Genomic DNA, 6,256 nt, shown 5'->3' with positions numbered 1-6,256 from the left:
ACGTAACCTAATTTGTGCCTTAACGTAACCTAATTTGTGCCTTAACGTAACCTAATTTGTGCCTTAACGTAACCTAATTTGTGCCTTAACGTAACCTAATTTGTGCCTTAACGTAACCTAATTTGTGCCTTAACGTAACCTAATTTGTGCCTTAACGTAACCTAATTTGTGCCTTAACGTAACCTAATTTGTGCCTTAACGTAACCTAATTTGTGCCTTAACGTAACCTAATTTGTGCCTTAACGTAACCTAATTTGTGCCTTAACGTAACCTAATTTGTGCCTTAACGTAACCTAATTTGTGCCTTAACGTAACCTAATTTGTGCCTTAACGTAACCTAATTTGTGCCTTAACGTAACCCATGTTGTGCCTTAACGTAACCCATGTTGTGCCTTAACGTAACCCAATTTGTGCCTTAACGTAACCCATGTTGTGCCTTAACCTAACCTATATTGTGCCTCAACCTAACCTATATTGCGCCTTAACCTGACGCACGTTGTCGCTGAACCTGCTCTGTAATTGTTATGCAACTCGTTAAATTAGTGTAGTGTTGCCTAACCGCAACCCTCGCAATATAGTTCGCTATTCGCACTGCCCGGTCCCCTGTGTATCGCGTCATGTTAAACACCTTGCAGGTGTTGCTGACTTTCCACATGCTCCTGCTATACACTGTAATGTGGATAGCAGCAGGACGTACATGCCCCCCCCCCTTCCCCCCTGCCTTCGCAAGCTGGTCGTTGAGAAGTTTGCATGTTCAATGCCCTTCGCATGCCGACGTACTCAGCCTACGTTGTGGTACGGCCTGTCACCTGTCCGCCGATGTACGCAAAACCCACAAACTGTACTGCACATTGGTCCGTATGTACTGAATGATACATCGTGGCACATGTGTGACCGTACGACGACTGCGCCTAGCAACGGCAGACCATACAGTCCAAATATTGTGCACGCAGCTACGTGTCGTCTCCCTATAAGAGCTGGATTGCAGTGTGGTACGCCATTCAGACGTGTGGGAGGAACGGACGCCCTGGATGGCGATCAGCATGAGCAGTCTGTTGATGTAGTGGAGCGTGTATTCGGACGTAGTCGTCTCTTCTCACACACCGTGATAGCATGTTGCACCGCGTTCCACATCTGCGACATCCTGCAGAGGCCGGCTGACAGTCGTTCGCGCAATGGACACCGCATACGTACGGGGGCTACCTTCCACGTGTTCTCGAGGCGTGCACATGTTGTTGCGTCTATGTGGGCAGACGTAGTGTGTTGTGACACCTGACACAGGCATGCAATACTCGTTGCAAATGGCGATGGACGTCTACGTTTGCTGGTGACGTTACGCAAATGAACAACAGGTAACCCGTTGTGGTGCGGTTGTTCTCGCTAGAGGTGAATCAGTGTTGGCGACGATCGGTCGAGCTATTAACCGGTTGTTTCAGGGATACCCACCATGCCCACGAACGTGAAAGGGGACCCACCATGCCCACGAACGCGAAAGGGGATCTGGGTGTGAGGCGATACGCGGCGGTGGCTGGGTGGGACCGTCCCCGGCCGGTGAGGGGGGGCCGCCCGGCGTGCTGGCAGCGCGGTGCGTGGGCGCACGCGCTACAGCCGGCTGGTGGGGGCGGCCAGTGGCAGGCGCGCCGGCCGACGGACGCGGCAGGCGGCGCAGCTGCGCGCCGGCGCCCCCTGCTCGCGGCGCCTTGCGGCCAAAGTAGGTCCTCGCGGGCCCGGTGCGAAGCGCGGTGGCCATCTGCAGTGTGCTGGTCCGATTGAGGACTGTGTGCGCTGAGGATGCGCCGCCGCCCGGCGCTCGGCGCCGCGACGCCGTCTGCTGCTCGGTCGCCCCAGCGGTTCTCGCAGGTGGTTTGTATCGCAGCTGTGCGGACGTGTTGGCGCGTGCGCTGTGCTGGGAGAGTTCGCTTCGGCACCCAAGTGGGGCTTTTGTCCTTCTGTGGCGCTGGCGTTGGAGCTGCCGGTCACCGTAGGTGGCGCGTGTTGTCTCCCGCCGGCAATGCCACGACAGCACGCTCCCGGGCCTCTGTCGGCAGCGGCAAGCTCAGTTGGGAGCACGGGTGGTCGCACCTAAAGCGTCTACTCGCCTAACTCCGGGCGATTGCGCCTCTCTCGAACCCGACCAAGTACTTAGGACGGCGCTGCGCGCCGCCGGGACCTGAGAGGGTTTCGAGGTGTGTTGTGCAGGGGAGCTCAGCCTCCTCCTGTTTGCAGAATAATTGAGCGGACGCTTGCGTGTTCGCGCGGGCCCCCGGGACACACTCCCGGGCGGCCGGCTGCTCAGCTCTAGTTGACGCAGCTCCCTGGTTGATCCTGCCAGTAGTCATATGCTTGTCTCAAAGATTAAGCCATGCATGTCTCAGTACAAGCCGCATTAAGGTGAAACCGCGAATGGCTCATTAAATCAGTTATGGTTCCTTAGATCGTACCCACGTTACTTGGATAACTGTGGTAATTCTAGAGCTAATACATGCAAACAGAGTCCCGACCAGAGATGGAAGGGACGCTTTTATTAGATCAAAACCAATCGGTCGGCTCGTCCGGTCCGTTTGCCTTGGTGACTCTGAATAACTTTGGGCTGATCGCACGGTCCTCGTACCGGCGACGCATCTTTCAAATGTCTGCCTTATCAACTGTCGATGGTAGGTTCTGCGCCTACCATGGTTGTAACGGGTAACGGGGAATCAGGGTTCGATTCCGGAGAGGGAGCCTGAGAAACGGCTACCACATCCAAGGAAGGCAGCAGGCGCGCAAATTACCCACTCCCGGCACGGGGAGGTAGTGACGAAAAATAACGATACGGGACTCATCCGAGGCCCCGTAATCGGAATGAGTACACTTTAAATCCTTTAACGAGTATCTATTGGAGGGCAAGTCTGGTGCCAGCAGCCGCGGTAATTCCAGCTCCAATAGCGTATATTAAAGTTGTTGCGGTTAAAAAGCTCGTAGTTGGATTTGTGTCCCACGCTGTTGGTTCACCGCCCGTCGGTGTTTAACTGGCATGTATCGTGGGACGTCCTGCCGGTGGGGCGAGCCGAAGGCGTGCGACCGCCTCGTGCGTGCTCGTGCGTCCCGAGGCGGACCCCGTTGAAATCCTACCAGGGTGCTCTTTATTGAGTGTCTCGGTGGGCCGGCACGTTTACTTTGAACAAATTAGAGTGCTTAAAGCAGGCAAGCCCGCCTGAATACTGTGTGCATGGAATAATGGAATAGGACCTCGGTTCTATTTTGTTGGTTTTCGGAACCCGAGGTAATGATTAATAGGGACAGGCGGGGGCATTCGTATTGCGACGTTAGAGGTGAAATTCTTGGATCGTCGCAAGACGAACAGAAGCGAAAGCATTTGCCAAGTATGTTTTCATTAATCAAGAACGAAAGTTAGAGGTTCGAAGGCGATCAGATACCGCCCTAGTTCTAACCATAAACGATGCCAGCCAGCGATCCGCCGCAGTTCCTCCGATGACTCGGCGGGCAGCCTCCGGGAAACCAAAGCTTTTGGGTTCCGGGGGAAGTATGGTTGCAAAGCTGAAACTTAAAGGAATTGACGGAAGGGCACCACCAGGAGTGGAGCCTGCGGCTTAATTTGACTCAACACGGGAAACCTCACCAGGCCCGGACACCGGAAGGATTGACAGATTGATAGCTCTTTCTTGATTCGGTGGGTGGTGGTGCATGGCCGTTCTTAGTTGGTGGAGCGATTTGTCTGGTTAATTCCGATAACGAACGAGACTCTAGCCTGCTAACTAGTCGCGTGACATCCTTCGTGCTGTCAGCGATTACTTTTCTTCTTAGAGGGACAGGCGGCTTCTAGCCGCACGAGATTGAGCAATAACAGGTCTGTGATGCCCTTAGATGTTCTGGGCCGCACGCGCGCTACACTGAAGGAATCAGCGTGTCTTCCTAGGCCGAAAGGTCGGGGTAACCCGCTGAACCTCCTTCGTGCTAGGGATTGGGGCTTGCAATTGTTCCCCATGAACGAGGAATTCCCAGTAAGCGCGAGTCATAAGCTCGCGTTGATTACGTCCCTGCCCTTTGTACACACCGCCCGTCGCTACTACCGATTGAATGATTTAGTGAGGTCTTCGGACTGGTACGCGGCATTGACTCTGTCGTTGCCGATGCTACCGGAAAGATGACCAAACTTGATCATTTAGAGGAAGTAAAAGTCGTAACAAGGTTTCCGTAGGTGAACCTGCGGAAGGATCATTACCGACTAGACTGCATGTCTTTCGATGTGCGTGTCGTGTCGCGCAACACGCAGCTACCTGTACGGCTCGCAGTAGCCGTGCGCCGCGTGCGGAACCACGCGTTCGTCTCAAAACTAACGGCAATGTTGTGTGGTACGAGCGCTGAAGCGCTGGAGCGGCTGGCCTGCGGCACCTGGCGCCTGGCGCCGGTTTTGAATGACTTTCGCCCGACTGCCTGTCCGCTCCGGTGTGGAGCCGTACGACGCCCATCGGCCGTGAGGCCGTTGGACACTGAACGCTGGAACAGGGCCGCCACACGCCTCAGTCCCGCCTATGCAACTGTCTCGAAAGAGATGGTGGAAACTATGAAAAGATCACCCAGGACGGTGGATCACTCGGCTCGTGGGTCGATGAAGAACGCAGCAAATTGCGCGTCGACATGTGAACTGCAGGACACATGAACATCGACGTTTCGAACGCACATTGCGGTCCATGGATTCCGTTCCCGGGCCACGTCTGGCTGAGGGTCGGCTACGTATACTGAAGCGCGCGGCGTTTGCCCCGCTTCGCAGACCTGGGAGTGTCGTGGCCGCCTGTGGGGCCGGCCGCGTCTCCTTAAACGTGCGATGCGCGCCCGTCGCCTGGCGGTTCGCATACCGGTACTTACTCGGTAGCGTGCACAGCCGGCTGGCGGTGTGGCGTGCGACACCTCGTACAACGACCTCAGAGCAGGCGAGACTACCCGCTGAATTTAAGCATATTACTAAGCGGAGGAAAAGAAACTAACAAGGATTCCCCCAGTAGCGGCGAGCGAACAGGGAAGAGTCCAGCACCGAACCCCGCAGGCTGCCGCCTGTCGTGGCATGTGGTGTTTGGGAGGGTCCACTACCCCGACGCCTCGCGCCGAGCCCAAGTCCAACTTGAATGAGGCCACGGCCCGTAAAGGGTGCCAGGCCCGTAGCGGCCGGTGCGAGCGTCGGCGGGACCTCTCCTTCGAGTCGGGTTGCTTGAGAGTGCAGCTCCAAGTGGGTGGTAAACTCCATCTGAGACTAAATATGACCACGAGACCGATAGCGAACAAGTACCGTGAGGGAAAGTTGAAAAGAACTTTGAAGAGAGAGTTCAAAAGTACGTGAAACCGTTCTGGGGTAAACGTGAGAAGTCCGAAAGGTCGAACGGGTGAGATTCACGCCCATCCGGCCACTGGCCTCCGCCCTCGGCAGATGGGGCCGGCCGCCCGCGCGGAGCAATTCGCGGCGGGGTCGTGTCCGGTTGCCTTTCCACTCGCCGCGGGGCGGGGCCGTTCCGGTGTGCGGTGGGCCGCACTTCTCCCCTAGTAGGACGTCGCGACCCGCTGGGTGCCGGCCTACGGCCCGGGTGCGCAGCCTGTCCTTCCGCGGGCCTCGGTTCGCGTCTGTTGGGCAGAGCCCCGGTGTCCTGGCTGGCTGCCCGGCGGTATATCTGGAGGAGTCGATTCGCCCCTTTGGGCGCTCGGGCTCCCGGCAAGCGCGCGCGGTTCTTCCCGGATGACGGACCTACCTGGCCCGGCCCCGGACCCGCGCCGCTGTTGGCTCGGGATGCTCTCGGGCGGAATAATCGCTCCCGTCAGCGGCGCTTCAGCTTTGGACAATTTCACGACCCGTCTTGAAACACGGACCAAGGAGTCTAACATGTGCGCGAGTCATTGGGCTGTACGAAACCTAAAGGCGTAATGAAAGTGAAGGTCTCGCCTTGCGCGGGCCGAGGGAGGATGGGGCTTCCCCGCCCTTCACGGGGCGGCGGCCTCCGCACTCCCGGGGCGTCTCGTCCTCATTGCGAGGTGAGGCGCACCTAGAGCGTACACGTTGGGACCCGAAAGATGGTGAACTATGCCTGGCCAGGACGAAGTCAGGGGAAACCCTGATGGAGGTCCGTAGCGATTCTGACGTGCAAATCGATCGTCGGAGCTGGGTATAGGGGCGAAAGACTAATCGAACCATCTAGTAGCTGGTTCCCTCCGAAGTTTCCCTCAGGATAGCTGGTGCTCGTACGAGTCTCATCCGGTAAAGCGAATGATT

General features: G+C 56.7%; 3 non-coding genes across 3 annotated transcripts in view; all 3 read left to right on the top strand.

The window, feature by feature from the left end:
• Positions 1 to 2,312: 2,312 nt before the first annotated feature.
• On the top strand, positions 2,313 to 4,221 carry LOC126444871 (small subunit ribosomal RNA). Its single transcript, XR_007582805.1, has one exon. It is a non-coding gene; the product is annotated as a small subunit ribosomal RNA (ribosomal RNA).
• A 353-nt stretch (positions 4,222 to 4,574) lies between these two features.
• LOC126444888 (5.8S ribosomal RNA) lies at positions 4,575 to 4,729 on the top strand. Its single transcript, XR_007582818.1, has one exon. It is a non-coding gene; the product is annotated as a 5.8S ribosomal RNA (ribosomal RNA).
• Positions 4,730 to 4,917: 188 nt separating this feature from the next.
• Positions 4,918 to 6,256, top strand: part of LOC126444881 (large subunit ribosomal RNA) — a 4,222-nt gene continuing 2,883 nt past the window's right edge. Inside the window, exon 1 of the ribosomal RNA XR_007582814.1 lies at positions 4,918 to 6,256. This exon is cut by the window's right edge and continues 2,883 nt beyond it. This is a non-coding gene — a ribosomal RNA (large subunit ribosomal RNA).

This window comes from Schistocerca serialis, unplaced genomic scaffold, assembly GCF_023864345.2.
Source record: "Schistocerca serialis cubense isolate TAMUIC-IGC-003099 unplaced genomic scaffold, iqSchSeri2.2 HiC_scaffold_305, whole genome shotgun sequence".
NCBI classification, from domain to species: Eukaryota; Metazoa; Arthropoda; class Insecta; order Orthoptera; family Acrididae; genus Schistocerca; species Schistocerca serialis.
Note: the sequence above shows the minus strand (reverse complement) of the source record. Positions and strands in the feature narration are given on the sequence as shown.